The 19,348-nt window shown below is 36.7% G+C and overlaps 1 non-coding gene across 1 annotated transcript; it reads left to right on the top strand.

The window, feature by feature from the left end:
* The first annotated feature begins 16,710 nt into the window (after positions 1 to 16,710).
* LOC141699021 (small nucleolar RNA R71) lies at positions 16,711 to 16,817 on the top strand. Its single transcript, XR_012565512.1, has one exon. It is a non-coding gene; the product is annotated as a small nucleolar RNA R71 (small nucleolar RNA).
* The last annotated feature ends 2,531 nt before the right edge of the window (positions 16,818 to 19,348 follow it).

The raw sequence follows: 19,348 nt of genomic DNA, 5'->3' as shown, positions 1-19,348 counted from the left end.
CAGCATGTAATAGTACGTCCGTCGGAGGATGATCCCAATCTAAATTATCATATCGTTTTTGATATTCATAGAATAAATGATATATCAACTGTTTCTGTTTTGGAATATTGGTGAGAAGCAGTTTTGATTCAGATTCTGATTTATGCTGATACTTACGTTGTTGTTAATATCAAAGGTGGTATTAGTATAGATGATTGATGTTGACTTCAGTATGGGTGTTATGAGCATCAAAGTTCGTATTGATATCTAATTTGATATGACAACAAAATAAGTATTAATTTCAAGAGTTCGGTTTTGAATAAAGTTTATGATTCATTCCATGATCATTGTTTCATGTTATTGTGGTTTACGATATTTCCGTAAACACTGTTTTACGAGTTTTATTCTCGTCAAGATTCAAAGTATTGCTGAAGCATTTCGCTCAAAAATATCAAAATGGTTTTGAATACAATTAAGGAATCAATTCTGGGATTCCTCCACTAAAATTTTATGATTCAGAAATTATGATTTTAAAATATTTTGCGCTATTGCAGATGTCGGTTTTATATCAAAAGACCCTATATATGTCATAATGATCTTGCTGAGCATTTCTTTCGCTCATACTTGCCTGTTTTCAAATTTAACCTCCAGTGAGGATTAGCTTGCACTGTTTAGCTGCGTAATTCGAGGAAGCAAAGAAGAAGCTTTTGGAAGGTGGTTGGTCCAAGGTTTGCGGACTAGTGTAAGTTTTATTATGTAAAGTTGTTTATACTATATTATATTATAGTTGTATATTTTATTTGGGCCTAGTATACTTCATTTCGAAGTTATACTAGTGGGTTTAGTTTTGAATTGAAATTTATTGAAAAGAGTTTTAAGAGAAAGTGAAAAATTTATTTGTGGAATTTGGATTTCTTGTTTCTAGAACTGTAACCTTAAAAGATCTTGGATTAGTTTGGCGTCATTTATGCTAAATATCTTCCGCTGGTATTTATTTATTGATTAAACAGGTTGATTTGGATTGAAGTTTCATAGTGACGACCAAATCCTCTGACCCCAGATTTGGGGGCGTTACGGGAAGCCTATTCAACTGGGTTTTAGAGAACAAAGAAGCATTGCCATTTCCATACTATTATGAAGATATTCAAAGATGATGGAATAGAGTAATGAAGCAGCATAGTATTAGACTTCATAGGTTTTGTTTTATTATCTTGTCCTATTACTTTTTAATCTTGGTGATATATAAACCAAGAAGTAGCAAATAGAACAACTAACTAAGCAACCAAGAGAGAAACATTTGTAAGTTGTATTCTTAGCATTTCTCTGCATTCTTAGTTGTTAAAATTTGTAAGCAGCTGTGAGCTAATTGCTACACAGAGTTCTCTTGATATAATATATATCTCTGGTGGATACATTCAAATCCACCAGAAAGTTTGTAAAGACTTGTGTTTTTAATTACTTGTGTATTGATTCATTTCGAGTTATTATTCCGCAGTTTGCAAATCAATTCACATATTTATATATTATTAAGATAAAACATTTTATATCTTTGTGAAAAAGTTTCAAGAATTCCATTCAACCCCCCTTCTGTAATTCTTGTTGCATTGTTAGGGACTAACAATTGGTATCAGAGCAAGCTTTTAACAAACAGAGAGTTTAAAGATCACAACAAAACAGCAAGATGAACAAGAAGGATGTTAGAGTCAAGATTCCTTTTCTGGATAAAGATAATTATCATCATTGGAAGGTAAAGATGCATCTTCATTTACTTTCTTAAGATGAGGCCTATGTAGATTGCATAGAAAGAGGCCCTCATGTTCCAATGAGAGCTGCAACTGGAAATGAGCCATCTGTCCCCAAGCCAAGGCATGAATGGTCTGATCCTAATATTGAACAAGTCAGGAAAGATAAGAAGGCCATGAATATCCTGTTCAATGGAGTTGATGGTGACATGTTTGACAACATCATCAACTGCAAAACTGCCAAGGATGTTTGGGATACTATACAAATTATATGTGATGGCACTGAGCAAGTTAGAGAAAACAAGATGCAGCTACTGATTCAGCAATATGAGCATTTTCATAATGAAGAAAGTGAGTCTCTCACTGACATTTTTAGTAGGTTTCAAAAACTACTAAATGCTCTGAAGTTGCATGGAAGGGTCTATCAGACAAAAGACTCCAATCTGAAGTTCCTTAGATCTCTTCCAAAGGAATGGAAACCAATGACAGTCTCATTAAGAAACTCTCAAGATTATAAGGAGTTTACTTTAGAGAGACTGTATGGCATCCAGAAGACTTATGAGCTTGAAATAGAGCAAGATGAGAGGATGGAGAGAGGAAAGAAGAAAGGAGGGTCCATTACACTAGTTGCTGAGTTAGAGAAAGAGAAAGAGATGAAGATGGAAGCTGTTGAATCAACTTCAAAGGTCTGTGAAAATAAGGGCAAGGGGCTGATAGCAGAAAATGAAGATTCTTTGAGCCAAGATGACATGGAAGATATTGATGAACATCTAGCATTTCATTCCAGAAGATTTGCCAAGCTCAAGTTCAAGAAGAATTTTGGAGCAGCTAAGCCAAATAGAAACATGGTGGATAAGTCAAAATTCAAGTGTTTAAAATGTGGCTTGGCAGGGCACTTTACCAATGAGTGTAGAAAGTCAGAAAAAAGAAGTTTGAGCCTGTGGATTATAAAAAGAAATACTTTGAGTTGCTCAAATAAAAGGAAAGGGCTTTTATTACACAAGAAAATGACTGGACATCAGATGGTCTGGATGAGGATGAAGATGTCAGCTATGTCAATCTAGCCCTAAGGGCCAAGTCTGATGAAGCAGAGACAAGTTCTTCAAGTAATCAGGGAAACAGAAAGAATCTATGGTACTTGGATAGTGGTTGTTCAAGACACATGACTGGTGATTCTACCCTGCTCACAGAGTTCAAGGAGAGAGCTGGCCCAAGTATTACTTTTGGAGATGACAGCAAGGGTTATACTGTGGGATATGGCTTGATTTTAAAAGACAATGTCATTATTGAGGAGTTGCCTTAGTGGATGGTCTCAAGCATAATCTGTTAAGTATCAGCCAACTTTGTGATAAAGGCAATTCAGTAACCTTCAACTCAGAAGCCTGTGTTGTGACTAACAAGAGGAGCAACAAAGTGGTTCTCACTGGTGTCAGAAAAGGAAATGTGTACCTAGCTGACTTCAACTCATCAAATGCAGAATCTGTTACTTGTCTTCTCAACAACACAAGTCAGGATGAAAGTTGGCTGTGGCACAAGAAGCTATCCCATCTAAACTTCAAGACCATGAATGAACTAGTAAAGAAAGAACTGATTAGAGGCCTTCCTCAAGTGGAGTTTTCTAAGGATGTATTGTGTGATGCCTGCCAAAAAGGAAAGCAGATCAAAGCATCATTCAGAAAGAAACTTGATTCAAAAATTGAAGAACCTTTGCAATTGCTACACATGGATTTGTTTGGACCAGTCAATGTGTTGTCCATCTCAAGGAAAAGATTTTGCCTAGTAATTGTAGATGATTTCTCAAAGTTCTCTTGGACATATTTCCTAAAGTCTAAAGATGAGGCTAGTGAAATCATCATCAATCACATAAGACAAGTCAATAATCATCCTGATTTCAAAGTTAGAAGAATCAGGAGTGACAATGGAAGTGAGTTCAAGAATTCTGTCATGAGAGCATTTTGTGAAGAAAATGGAATTTTGCATGAGTTTTCAGCAGCAAGAACTCCACAACAAAATGGAGTAGTAGAAAGGAAAAATAGATCACTTATTGAAGCTGCAAGGACAATGCTTGAAGAGTCTAAGTTACCAACATATTTCTGGGCTGAAGCTGTAAATACTGCATGCTACACTCAGAATATTTCTCTGGTTAATCAAGCAAAATGCATGACTCCCTATCAATTGTTCAAGAACAAGAAGTCAACTCTAAATTTTCTTCATGTCTTTGGCTGCAAATGTTATATCTTGAGAAATCAAACTGATCAGAATGGGAAGTTTGATGCTAAAGCAAATGAAGGAATTTTTGTTGGATATGCTGTTGGTAAAACATATAGAGTCTATAATCTAAGAATTAACATTGTTGTGGAATCAATACATGTTGTGTTTGATGATAAAAAGATTGAAGGACTGCAAGATGGAGATTACCATGAGAGCCTCAAATTTGACAATGTGGAGATGGTTAGTGATGACAGTGATGATGAAAGTGATCAAGAAATAGTGTCAAGGGATAATGCAGAAAAATCCACTACCAATGAAACACAAAATTCAACATCTGTCGAGTTGCAAAATGCTTCATCCGTCGGTAGATAATCTGCCTTTTCCGTTGGGAGACAACCAGCTTCATCCGTCGGTACTCAAAACTCACCATCTGTCGGGTCATCAAAAGAAGCTGGAAATCAGGATAGATCACTCACAGAAAGTTCCCCTTTCTCAAATTAAAGATCCATTAACTCAGGGGGAGTTTCTAATAATCAAAACTCAATCACACATCAAGACAACAATAATGCCTCTTCATCTAGAGCTAATCTACCTCAACAAAGGAAATGGACAAAAGATCACCCCTTTGAGCTCATCAATGGTGATGTATCTTCTAGAGTTCAAACAAGGAGAGCAACTCAAGAAGAATGTCTATACAACAACTTTCTTTCTAAGGAAGAACCAAAGAAGATATAAGAAGCTTTGTTGGATCCTGATTGGATTTTAGCTATGTAGGAGGAGCTAAACCAATTTGAGAGGAATAAGGTATGGAAGCTGGTGCCCAAGCCTAAAGGAAAGAATCCAATTGACACCAAATGGGTATTCAGAAACAAGATGGATGAAAATGGCATAGTAGTCAGGAACAAAGCTAGATTGGTTGCTAAGGGCTATTATCAACAAGAAGGAATAGATTTTGATGAAACATTTGCTCATGTTGCAAGACTTGAAGCCATCAGAATCTTCCTAGCCTATGCAGCCCATGCCAATTTCAAAGTCTATCAAACGGATGTCAAAAGTGCCTTTCTGAATGGAGATTTGGAGGAGGAAGTCTATGTCAGTCAACCTCCTGGTTTTGAAGATCCAAATTTTCCAAAATATGTCTACTATCTTTTGAAAGCACTTTATGGACTGAAGCAAGCACCTAGAGCCTGGTATGACACTTTATCAAAGTTTCTTTTAGAGAATCACTTCACTAGAGGTACTGTAGACAAAACTCTTTTCTTTAGAAATTTTAATGGCTCTAGTATACTTGTTCAAATTTATGTAGATGACATTATTTTTGGCTCTACAGAAAACTTTGCAAAAAGTTTTCCAAATTGATGCAAAGTAAGTATGAAATGAGTATGATGGGAGAACTAACTTACTTTCTTGGTTTGCAAGTTAAGCACGTTAGTGATGGAATATTCATTAGTCAAACTAAATACGTTTATGATCTTTTAAAGAAGTTTGATCTAATGGATTGCACATCTGCAAAAACTCCCATGTCCACTGCAACTAAGCTTGAGTTAAACACTACTGAAAAGTCTGTGGATATTTCTAGTTATAGGGGCATGGTTGGTTCACTTCTGTACTTAACAGCTAGTAGGCCAGATATAATGTTTTCTACATGTTTGTGTGCTAGATTTCAGGCTGATCCTAGAGAATCTCACTTAGTAGCTATTAAGAGAATTTTCAGATATCTCAAGGGAACACCAAAACTTGGCATTTGGTACCCTAGAGATTCTGGTTTTGATCTAACTGGTTATTTGGATGCAGATAATGCAGGTTGTAGAATTGATAGAAAAAGTACAACAGGAACCTATCAATTTCTAGGAAACAAGCTTGTGCCCTGGTTCAGTAAAAAGCAAAATTCAGTTTCTACTTCTACAGCTGAAGCTGAATATATTGCTGCTGGCAGTTGCTGTGCACAGATTTTGTGGATGAAAAACCAATTGCTAGACTATGGTCTACAAGTGGAAAGAATTCCCATTTTCTGTGATAACACAAGTGCAATTTCCATCACTGAAAATCCAGTGCAACATTCAAGAACAAAGCACATAGACATTAAGTACCACTTCATAAGGGAACATGTAATGAATGGTACTGTGGAACTACATTTTGTTCCAAGTGAAAAGCAGCTTGCAGATATATTTACCAAGCCACTGGATGAATCCACCTTTTCAAGGTTGGTAAGTGAGTTAGGTATGCTAAATTATTCTTAAATCTTTTCAGATAATTTGCAAGTTGTTATGCAGCCAGGAATTTAATTGTTTTTTCAGTCTTAGATGGAATTTTGGCTAAGTCAAAATTTACATCTCGACGGATGATCTTTATCCATCGAGTTTGATCATCCGTCGGAATACTGTTTGTAAATAAAAATCAATTATTTTTCAGGAATATTTTAATAACTCGACGGATAACAGTTTATCCTCATCCGTCGAATTATCTTAATCTTAGCCGTTAATTTCCTGAAAATTACCCATCGAGCATACTTACAGTTTGTAAGCATAACACGACGGATAATTGAAGGAATTTTTACAGTTTATTTTTTAAACGGCTATTTTGGGAAATTCTCATTGGTTACTTTATTTTACTTTATTATTTTTGACAGTTATTGTTGAGATAGTATAAAAGCTTATTTCATTTCCATTGCTTTTCTTTTATCATTCTCAAATCATCTGCTCTAAATTCTCTCTTTCTCAAAAGCAATTATCATCTCTATCTCTGCAATTTCCACTCTCTAACAATGGCACCAGTAGTCAAGATCATGTCACAAACTGGATACATCTATGAGAAGAATAACTTCACGGCTCTAGTAAACAAGGGAATTAAACATTCAAGTGACTACCACAAAATGATGGATTTTGTGAAGAACTGCAAACTCAGCTATGCAATGCTAGAATCACCCACCATCTTCTGTGAGGTTGTTGAAAAGATGTGGACGACTACTACATACAACTCTACTGATAAGACCATCACACTCACGATTAAAGGTAAGGAATTCTATATCAATAGTGATGTTATTAAAGCATGTTTCAAGATTCCTGATAATATTGTGACTTCACCACACACTGACACTGATATAGTTAATATGCTTAATTCCATGAACTATGCACTCTCTACTTCTAAGTTAAGTGATATTAAGAGGTTGGGTCTTAGGAAAGAATGGAGTTTCATGTGTGATGTAGTTACCAAGATTTTTCTGGTAAAATCAGTAATTTTGATTCTGTCAATATTTTTATGCCTAACATGCTCTACATGCTAGTTACAGATAAGTTCTTTAATTTCAGTGATCTTGTTTTGTTTGAGTTGGGGTTTAAATTAGGGGAGTTAAATAAGAGGGGTAAAAACATTTATTATGCTAGATTTTTCATGATGCTAGCTAACCACCTCTCTGAGGAAATTGTACTTGAGAACCCAAATAATAAATTAGATTGTTGGGTTCAAGAGAGAAGAATTATTGCAGATTTGAACAGGGAAAATCATCATAGAGAGGTGCCACTCTTCTATTTCCCAGTAATGGAAGCACCTCGGGTAAGTGAGGTAAGTTCATTTGTCTCTACTATTCCAACCTCACAAATTTTTTTGCAATCAAGTGTATCTATGGCAACTGTGTCAATGACCCAACAATTGCCAACCTAAGCTACCAAATCCAAAATTTGTAAATCCAAGTCAAAGAAAGCCCCATCTGGTATCTCTCAAAAGATGCCAGTTGCAAAATCCACCAAAACCAAATAGGGGAGTGTGAAGGTGGGAAAGGTAGGTGAGGGACAGGGTTAACATAAAAGAAACCCTAAGGATAAGGATGGAGAGTTGAGTGGTTCCCAGCCTAGCCACACTGCAGTTTCCCAACAAACTGCAGTGATTAATAAGGATAAAAGCTCATTTCTAGTTGCATCCTCCCAAAAGGATGTGAATATTGAACAAAGCTCTCAACCAAGAGCACAGGCCAAAAGGGTAAGGGACACTAGCTCACCCCAAACTTATGCCAGAAAGAAGAAATCCAAAACCTTTGGGGATGCACAGGGTTCACACACTGTGCAAACTGGTGCTAAAGACACAGTCACTGCACCTTCACAAATTCAGTTTGATGTGGCTCCAATAAATGTGGAGTCACAGCCAAAATCATTAGTTATAGAAGCACCTCAAACACCAAATTCTCCCACAAACTCTCTGGATGTGGATATGATCAACACATCAATTCCTGATTCCCCTTCTTTAACTTTGTTGGGGAAGCCAAAATCTAGTGCAAGTGAGCATCATCTTTTGGATGATTTGTTGGCTCACTTGCCAATTCTTTCAGGAACTGTTGAAATATCTGTGCCCAAAATCTCATAAATTAGCATAGAGTCCACAATAGTTTCAATTCCAAGTTCATTCATTTCTACTCTCTCGAGGGATATTGCTCATCCGTCGAGTAGTGATTGTATCCCGACAGATAAGCTTAACAGCATTTATTCGTCGGATAGTCAAACTGCTAACCCGATGGATATTCCTCATCCATCGAGTATCTCTGCACAACTTCAAATTTCATCCATTATCTCTAGTGCAGAAGACTTAGTGGTTGTACAGTCACTCTTAGGATTGAGGGAAGAGAGTGTTATGAGTGAGCGTCTGGGTTGCTCCCAGGAAAAAGGAGAGGAAAAGAGTGAAAATAAGCAATCCAGTTCTTCAGGATTGGAAAAAGAGAGTGAGAGGAGTCCCACCTTAGATGGTGAAGGTGAGGGTGGGAAGCCAGGGTGAGACCCTGATACAACAAAAGAGAGAAGAGAGAAATGCAGGTACATGAGCCATAAGGATGGATGTCATTGCTAGTGAGTTAATGAATGTCCAGGATGTAAAGAGGGAGGGGCTATCTCAGCAACCTCAAGCTGTTATAGAATCCACCTCCCTTGATGTTGAGGCATTTACTCACCCTGTTCCAGCTTATCAACTTCTAGCTGAACAGGGAAATGACAATACAGAAAGGATGCTCAATTTGGTGCATACTACTCAGTCAATGCTAAGAGCTAAGAATGCCATCACAGTTTTGCCCTCTACAGCTGGTGATGTTGATTATGAGACTGGTGGTTAGCAGATTTCTTTGGAGGTGAAGGTGGAGATAGTGAAGAAGAGCCATTGGACATAGGGGAGAAGTAGGTTCCAGTTCAAGATCAGGAATGCCATCATGGGCATTTTCCAAACATTGTGATGAACACTACTTCAAGACAATCCTGATCCAACTCATAAATCAGACAAATTCTGCTCTTCAAACCACTACAAATGCCAATACCAAGAAGCTCCTTCAAGCACATCTTGCTTCTCTGCAACTATAACAGATTCAAGGCTTCCAACATGTTAGAGAGGTCAACACCATCAAGGGTGATATTGATGAGATGAAAAAGGCTATTTCTGACAAGATGGACTCTAAGCTTCCAGAAGCTACAATGCTTGACATCAAGAGACAACTCAGGAAAAATTCTGATTTTGCCACCAAAATAGATGCCTTGGATATAAGAATGTTAGCTATGGAAGCATCTCTAACAGCCATTCATCTGCATCAAGCCCAACAGATAGACTTGCTTCAGAAACTGGTGGCTGCACAAATCTCCTCCTCTACCCAACTTGATGATAACAAAAAGAGGAGAAAGGACCAAGTGAGGGGGGAAAACAGCTTAACATTCAAATCAGTAAATTAATTGTGCCTACAATTGCTTTCATCAAGCCACCAGTTACAGACATCATTGATCTGATAAATGAAGCAACATCTATTTTAAGAGCAGCTGAAAAGGAGCAGTTGAAGCCAATAAACTGGGAGAAAATTGATGAGGACATTCAAAAGAAGTTTGGGCTGGTAAAGAAGCCAGAAAAGTCAGCCATTCATCACTCTCAAGTCAGACAAATCTCTGTGAATGAAATGAGCATGAACTATCTGGAAAGGGGACAACCATCCTGCATCAAATCTCTAAAGGCTGAAATAATTCTGAAGCCAAGGGTGAACTATCTAAAATCATCATTAAAGAACCTTTTAGATACAGTGTATGAGACACCTAATCCTGATGAGAAGAAGCTTATGTCAAGATGAATTTCCTTCTACAAGGATCCAGCTGATTCAGCCTTAAAAAGGAGAATTGCTAAAGTTTTCAGGAATGGGAAAGAAATTTGTGTGGTGGCTGGACATCCTCAATTTTTGCTCAAGAAAAGAGAGAAGAAAAGGCAAGATTGAAATAGGAAAAGAAACAAGCTATTCTAGATGCCAAAAAGGCTAAGCAAAAGAAAGAGCAAGCTGCTATCTTGGCCAAGCTATAAGTTATGAAACCAACACAACAAATTCTTGCTCAGCCATCTGAAATCACTGAATCTCAAGATATAAAGAAGCAAGTTGAACCACAACAGAAGAAGAAATCTTAAAGAGACAAGGAATTGGCCAAAAGAACCAAAAGGAAATTGAACTTTGTTGGTAACGAATTGGAGGATCAGTTTCCCAAGGAATCCACTCCAACTACAACTCAAGCACCAAAACCCTCAGTGGTATTTGAAGACATTAAGGTGGTGGATCCTTACAGGAACATTCATGGTGAACCTATTATGCCTAAGGATGAACCAATAGACTGGGAGAGTCTACCAATTCCTGACTTCAATTTGCCAATCCTTAACAAGCCAAAGAGAACAAAGTCAAGAGCAGTCAAGAAAGTGAAGTTGTCACCTCTCAAATCCAAATCTCTAGTCAAAGCTCAATCTAAAGTCAACAAGGGAGATTACATGTACTTATTTGACATCAAGGAATTCTCTGATCTAAATCTCTATCTAGATGAACTAGAAGAAGTGAGAGGGATTGATGCATACAGAAATCTACCTGAAAGGTTAGTTTTCAAGTACAAGGGAGGAAAGGAGATTCAATGGCCACTTCAAAGGATCCTTCAAGAAAGCCAACATGTACTGATAAAGGTTTATTCATCTTTCAAGAAGAACTTTGGGTTCAATGTAACTGTAAGAAGACTGGTTCTAAAGAAGATTGAAAAACTGAGGAGTATTAGAGCTAAAGATGCATTCCAAAGACTCTAACCATTCCCTACACTGGAAGTAGAGTGCATCTAAGGCCCTACTGGCTGATGGAGTTCATGGATGACAAAGGGGTTAGAAGATTTTTCAGATTAGAAGACCAATTGAGCATATCTAGCAATGAGACTCTTTTGGAGATGCAAGAAAAGCTAAATCTCTCGAAATCTGATGAACTGGAATTCCATAGACAGCTCCAAAATCAGATAGAAGAAAATAATAGAAAGCTTGGAAAGAGATCCAGACCTTCAAGGAATTAGATAAATCTGCTCAGGCTAGAGGAGCACCTTGAAAATGAGTGTGAGCAAAACTTTGTACATTTGTTATTTGAAGCACTTTACAGTATTATCTACTTTCTTTTAAAGTTGTATTTTTAGGGTGTTTTGTTATCATCAAGTCTCTCTTAATTTATGGCTACAATTCCAGTAGACATAAATTGGGGGAGATTGTTGTGAATATGTTGTGAACTTGATGATTTCATTAACAAAACACCTTAGTAGATTTTACTAAGTGAAAAATGTAGCACTCGACGGATAAGGATTATAGTCCCGATGGATGACTCAATATAGTCCCGACGGATGATGATATATTATCCATCGAGTGAGTAGCTTGTTTAACAATAAGTCTGTAGCACATTTCTGCATACACATTGTTTAGATTCTGTAAGTAGTACTCAAGTCATGTTGACTTTAACTAGATATGCAGAATAGGTTGATTAATTGTACATAGATGATGTCTTGTAATTCTGCATAAATGAAATGAAGTCAAGTGCCAGATTGCTACCTGACGGATAAACAACAATGCCACTCAATGGATGATCAACTAGGCAACCCGACGGATGATCATGAACTCGACGGATAAAGAATTCAAACATCTGTTGACAGTGACAACACAGTCACATGCGTCGAGTGTATGCAAATGGAATATGGAAGCCTATTCAACTGGGTTTTAGAAAACAAAGAAGCATTACCATTTCCATGCTATTATGAAGATATTCAAAGATGCTAGAATAGAGTGATGAAGCAGCATAGTATTAGACTTCATAGGTTTTGTTTTATTATCTTGTCCTATTACTTTGTAATCTTGGTGATATATAAACCAAGAACTAGCAAATAGAACAACTAACTAAGCAACAAAGAGAGAAACATTTGTAAGCTGTATTCTTAGCATTTCTCTGCATTCTTAGTTGTTAAAATTTGTAAGCAGCTGTGAGCTAATTCCTACACAGAGTTCTCTTGATATAATATATATCTCTGGTGGATACATTCAAATCTACCACAAAGTTTTTAAAGACTTGTGTTTTTAATTACTTGTGTATAGATTCATTTTAAGTTATTATTCCGCAGTTTGCAAATCAATTCACACAGTTATATATTATTTAGATATAACATTTTATATCTTTGTGAAAAAGTTTCAAGAATTCCATTCAACCCCTCTTCTGTAATTCTTGTTGCATTGTTAGGGATAAACAAACTTTGCTTCATCAAGCATAGTTCGTGCAGCTTCAATGAGAGTCCTATTCTTTTTTTCTACAACTCCATTTTGCTGTGGAGTTCCAAGTACAGAAATTTCCTGTTTGATTCCATGCTCTTTGTAGAACTCTTCCATGATTGAATTCTTGAACTCGGTGTCATTATCACTTCTTATTATTTTAATAGAATCTTTGACCAACTTATCTAGCTGTCTGACATGACCAGTTAGAGTAAATGCAGTTTCATTCTTCTTGTGCAAGAAGTGCACCCAAGTGTACCTTGTGAACTCATCCACTATAACCATAGCATATTTCTTCTTTGCAATAGACATGACATTGACTGGACCAAATAGATCAACATGCAGTAGGTGATAAGGCTCAAGAATTGATGACTCAGTTTTGCTCTTGAAAGAAGATTTTCTTTGTTTTGCCTTCTAACATGAATCACAAAGGCCATCAGGAGCAAATACTATTTTTGAAAGTCCTCTCACAAGATCTTTCTTTACAAGCTCATTTATATTGATGAAATTTAAATGAGAGAGTTTCTTGTGCCAATTCCAGCTTTCTTTAATTGATGCTCTACTCAATAGACAGATAGCAGAACCATCAGTACTTGTTGAAAGTCTGGCTTCATAAATGTTACCATGCCTGTAACTTTTCAGAACCACTTTGCCTGTAGAATTACTTATAACTTCACAGTGTTCTTCAAAGAAATCCACATGATAACCTCTGTCACAGATTTGACTTATACTCAACAGATTGTGTTTAAGTCCTGAGACTAGAGCTACTGATTCAATGATGACATTCCCAAGATTGATCTTGCCATATCCCAGAGTTTTTCCAATATTTCCATCTTCATAAGAAACTCTTGGGCCAACTTTCTCCACAAAGTCTAATAGCAGGACTTTATTTCCAGTCATATGTCCTGAACATCCACTATCTATAACTAGGATGTTCTTCCTATTGCCCTGCAATCACAAAGACCACTAATGGTTAGTTTTAAGGACCCAGACTTGCTTGGATCCTTTGGCCTTATTAAGTTTGTTAACATTTGCACCGGATTTAACATCAGAGTTTATACTAACATTTTTCATATCAGATTTTACAGTATCAGACTTTGCATCATACTTTATACTAGAAGGAATTAAAGCAACTTTCTTTAAAGTAGGTTTTATCTGATAATAATCATAGTACAAACTATGATATTCCTTACAAGTATAAATGGAATGCCATATACAACCACAATGAAAACAAGGATTTTGTGGCTTAAACCTAACAGACTGACTTTTAACTTATGACTTAGGAGGTAAAGAGTTTATATTCTTATTCTTCCTGCAAAAAGAAGCAAGATGGTTAGAGTTTCCACAGTTATAGCATTTCTTTCTAGGAGCATTAGGAACATGCATATAATTGTTGCTTTTATTCACACCTTCCTTTCCATTCCAATTTTTCCTAACTTCATTTACCTTGTTCATACTGGTAATTTCTTTCAGCTTATATTTAAGCTGCTTCTTTTTCATTAAATCTATGTTAACTTCAATTGGTTTATCATGTTCTAATTTGTCAGAAGTTGACTCTGCTATCACTTCTGTCTCAATATCTTTCATCTTTTCAGAATCAGACTTTACAGTTTTAGCTACAAATTTAACAGGATTTACCTTTAGCTTAGTAGTCTGTTTAACGATAATTGGCTTAACTTGTTCAGTTCCTTTTTCACTTTTATCATCTCCATAACCTAAGCCCTCTTTACAGTTTCCACTACTTAGTATATCCTGAGTTGCTCTACCAGAGTTAATCCAAGTCCTAATAATCTCTCTCTCCTTTTTTAACTCAATTTTTAGAGATTTATTCATTTTCAACAATTCATCTCTAACATAAAAGGCATCATCTCTTTCTTTCTGAGTTTGATGGAACATGACTAACTCTTTTTCTAAATAATCATTCCTCTTTTTAAAAGCAAGATTTTCAGAAGTTATTCTTTCACATGTTAAAGTTTGATCTCTGTAACTAATAAACATGGTTTTAAGATATAATCTCAACTCAGTAATATCATCAGTATGAAAGACATAAGTTGTTTGAGGTACCTTTAACTCAACAGGATCAGAACTGCTATCAGCATTTGCCATCAAGGCATAGTTCTCCTGATCTTCAGAATCTGAAGTGTCTGTCCAGTTTTTCTTCTTTGTGACAAGAGACTTGCCTTTGTCACTCTTTCCTTTCTTGCAGTCAGGAGATATGTGGCCTTTCTCACCACAATTGTAGCATTTGACATTTGAATAATCTCCTCTGTCAGACTTTTTTCCTATGCCTTCAGATTTTCTGAAGCCCTTCTTATCAGAACTTCTACCTTTCCTAGAAAACTTCTTTCCCTTTCCGAATTTCCTGTAGGGTATCTTTGTGATACCCTTCACCATAAGAGCACACAGCTTCATTATCTCCTCATCAACATCTACTTCAGGTAGACTTTCAGTTTCTGAATCATCATCATCAGAAATTGATGATTCTGAATCAGATTTTATGATGAGAGCCTTTTTTTTGCCTTTCTTTGAGACAACCACTTTAGGGGATTCCTCCTCAGCCTTAAGAGCAAATGTCCTTGACTTTCTCCCAAGTCTCTTGCTTCTTTGATCCATCTCAAGTTCATAAGTCTTAAGCATACCGTAAATTTCATCAAGAGTAGTTTCATCAAGAGCATAGTTGTCTCTTATAATAGTAGCTTTCAAATCCCAACTTTCAGGAAGAGCTAAAAGGAATTTTAGATTTGAATCTTCAATATCATATTCCTTGTCCACCAGTGACAGATCATCCAAGAGTTTGATAAACCTGTCATATAAGTCAGTTAATGACTCATCACTTTTTGAGTCAAAGTGCTCATACTCTTGAGTAAGTATAGTCCTCCTATTTTTCTTGATTACATCAGTTCCCTGACACCTTTTTTCCAAAGCATCCCATATCTCCTTTGCAGTCTTGCATTGAATTACCCGGTTTGACATGACATTATTAATGGCACTATGCAGCAAATGCCTTACCTTTGCATCCTTGGCAATAGATGAGATATCTTCAGCTATGTATTCACTTTTCTCCTTTGGTATTGTCTTTGTTGGTTGATCTGCAACTACAACAGAGAGCTTGGTTGGCTTATGTGGTCCTTCACAAATTCTATCAAGGTATTCTGGATCTGTAGCTTCCAGAAACATAGCCATCTTTACTTTACATATGGGATACTGAGAAGGTCTTAGCATGGGAACCCTGATAGTCTCATATCGACTGTGGGTTTGAGTCTTTGGAGTTTCTTCAGTTTTGGCGGGCTTGGTTGGATTTTCTGCTTCTTCAGATATGATTGTTTTGGATCTTTACTGTATGTGTGTTAACATATAGGCTCTGATACCACTTGTTAGGTCACACAACACTGTAGAAGGGGGTTGAATACAGTGTAGAATACAATCAAATTGATTTAGAACACAAATAACAGAAAACAAATGTATTCGATATAATAAACTTTGTTACAATGGAACTGTCCTCTCTCAGTGATGAACAAATATCACGAGAGCTGCTAGGTTACAATGTATGATCTTCTCGATGATCGTAACACATATAGTGTAAACCTATGTCTGTGTTTATATAGACACACAGTTACAAGATAACTTCTAATTGATATGGAATATAATTCTGTCTCCTAAAATATATCAATCAAATATCTTATATAATTCTTCTAGTCCTCTAACTCTTTCCATGCATATCTTCTTATGTATTAGTCTCGATCTTCTTTCCTGTAAATCAGCTTCCGTCCTTAACTGTTAGTCCTCCAGTACTTAAGTTCTGATATCCATCTTCTGATATTATCTTCTGATAATCTAAGTCCTGATATCCTTAAGTCCTGACTTCCAGTAAGTCCTGATTCCAGTAAGAACTGATATTTCCTGTTTGTTAAGATCTGAAACTAAACATGAAACATATTAGACATGACATCTCAAATATATCCAACAAGCCAGAGAATAGATCTTCATAGACAACACCTTTAGTTGAGCAGTGATAGCCGTAGCTGTATCCACTTCAAGAACTCCTGCTACCTTACCCTGTAGACATCTTTGGGTTGGATACTGATATTCATTAATAGCCATCAGTTCAATTAGATCATAAGCTTCCTCATAGCTCTTTGCCCATAATGCTCCGCCTGATGCTGCATCGAGCATGGGTCTGGACTGTGCTCCCAACCCATTGTAAAAACAATTGATGATCATCCAATCAGGCATTCCATGATGAAGACACTTCTTAAGCATCTCCTTGTAGCGCTCCCAAGCTTCACATAGAGATTCTCCCGTTTGCTGCGCAAATTGAGTAATAGCATTCCTGAGTGTAGCTGTCTTCGCCATAGGGAAGAATTTAGTAAGAAACTTCTGAGCAAGATCTTCCCAAATAGTAATCAAACCAGCTGGTAGAGAGTGTAACTAGCTCTTAGCCTTGTTCCTCAGAGAGAATAGAAACAGTCTCAGCTTCACAGCATCTTCATAAACACTGTTGAACTTGAAGGTGTCGCAGATCTCAACGAAATCCCTAATGTGCATATTGGGATCTTCATTTGAAGAACCCCCAAACTGGATTGAATTCTGCACCCATTGAATTATGCCAGGCTTGATCTCAAAGGTATTAGCTATGATAGCTGGCCGGACAATGCTAGATTGAATGTCATTGATCTTGGGTTGAGAAAAATCCATCAAGGCTTTCGTTCGTGCTGCTGGATCTCCCATTGTACTGAGTACCTGAAACACAAACAAATAAACCGTGAGAATAAAAGAGTACGAGTCAGTGAACTTTAACGACCACTGATGACAAGCACATAAACTAAAAATTAACACCGAGTCCCTGGTAGCGGTGCCAAAAACTTGTTAGGGCGAAAACACACACTAAAATTCACGCAAGTATACGCGTTCGCAAGTAGTATAAGATATAAATCAGATTCGTTCCCGCAGAGACTGGTTTAGGATAAGTTCAATTTATGCACCTATGCAACAATGTATGGTTATCGCTCAATGCTAAGACAAATAACAAATTGGGTTTTTATTAAACTAAGAGATTATACTAAATAACATTAACTAAGAGAATTGAGGTTGAATTACTATATATGACAAACATGGGATTCTAACTTCATTAAATACTTCATTCAATAGCCTTATTGTTCTTAACCTTAGCATGCAATGGTGATGACACTAATCAAATAACATGAAACTAGTAAACGCCAACTTTTATTATACGAATACCCTACTACCAAGCATCCACAAAAGAGATAGAAGTTGAATAGACCCCCAATTATGCTTAGTCCTTATATGTCTATAAGAATTGAAAACATAACGGTTTAATGCGCAAGTTATCTATCGTGATTACATAGGGCAAGTAAGATGGTTAAAATTACCTACGAATCATGCATAACAAATACATGAATTTATGTTAGCATGGCAAATTCTAAATCTCTAAATTCATTTTTGCTTCAGAAGAGATTAACACGCTATCTTATATGTTAGCTACGCACATAAGATGAGTAAGCACAACCAATAGTAACGATATCAATCAATCACCACACACCAAGATATCGAAACAAATTAATTATTAAAATCCATAAGTAAATCCGTTAGAACCCCATGATAACGATTAGTTCATAATCAAACTCATCATCACCATGGGTTCCAGTGAAAGCATGGTATAAAACAAGGTCTTAAATAACTGAATAATAATTAAAGTACAAATAAACGAGATCTAAGTTCAAAAAGAACAAAAACGAGCATCCAAAGTTACAACTAATTCAAAGAATCACAAGTTGAAAATAAGATCTTCTTTTTCAGAGTTTTTTTGTGCTTCTAGGTCTTCTCCTTGGTATCCCAATCTTCCCGGATGATGAAAACCCATTTTTTAAGTATATATAAGCCCATATTGGACCTGGACCCTTAAAATCGTCAAATTTCACTAAAAAAAGGCTTTTTCAGCAAAATAAGTGAAGTCAGCCACGCATCAGCGCGCGGCCGCCTAACACCAGCAGGCGGGCACCTGCTAGCACGCGGTCGCCTGACACCAGCAGGCAGGTGCCTGCAGCCTTTCTGGAAAATTCTGATGAATCTTATTTTGCCCATAGCTTGAGTTCTACTCGTCAGAATTAGGCGACTCAACTGTCCACGCGAAGCTAACGAGCTTAACAACTTGACAATGGCCTTGGCTTCCAAATCTGATCATTTTTCATCATATTTCCTTTAAAAGCTCATTTCTTCATTTAACTGATACCTGAAATGCAATAACACAAAAACACATCAAAATACCAACAACTTGAGTCCAAAACACCAATTTAAGCTTCTAATGAAGTGTTGCAAGCGGATATAAAATCCACTTATCAATAACACATCTCAGTCTTGAAGTAATCATCAGCAACTTCTTTTGTACTACCACATTTCCTGTTGAGAAGCACATATCCTTCTTGCTTCTCCCCCTATGAGAATCAACTACTTAAAGGAGATCACCTTCGTTTACCACCTCTCCCGTACAATAGGATCCGCAAATAAAAACCAATTATACTCCCCTTTTGGAAAACAGCTTCTCCTCTTATGAAGAATAGTGATGAACCAAACCACTTCTTCTGATTACTAGAAAATCACCTTGTGTTTTACCACCTCTCCCGTACAACGGGATCCGTAGTTACAAACAACAATGGTGTGGTGTAGTGTACATGTGCTTTACCTTTTTCCTCCTCCCTGCTATTTCTCCCCCTTAGTTGAGGAATCCTCCTAACTATTACTTAAGCTTTTTCTCCCCCTTAGAGAAGGAATGTATGTTGTTGTCTGAAGGAGTTCTCATATGTTACTTGGTTGGAAAAGAAATAACAAGTCAGAGTCTGATCAATCATGTC

This window comes from Apium graveolens, chromosome 11, assembly GCF_009905375.1.
Source record: "Apium graveolens cultivar Ventura chromosome 11, ASM990537v1, whole genome shotgun sequence".
In the NCBI taxonomy this organism is placed as follows: Eukaryota; Viridiplantae; Streptophyta; class Magnoliopsida; order Apiales; family Apiaceae; genus Apium; species Apium graveolens.
Note: the sequence above shows the minus strand (reverse complement) of the source record. Positions and strands in the feature narration are given on the sequence as shown.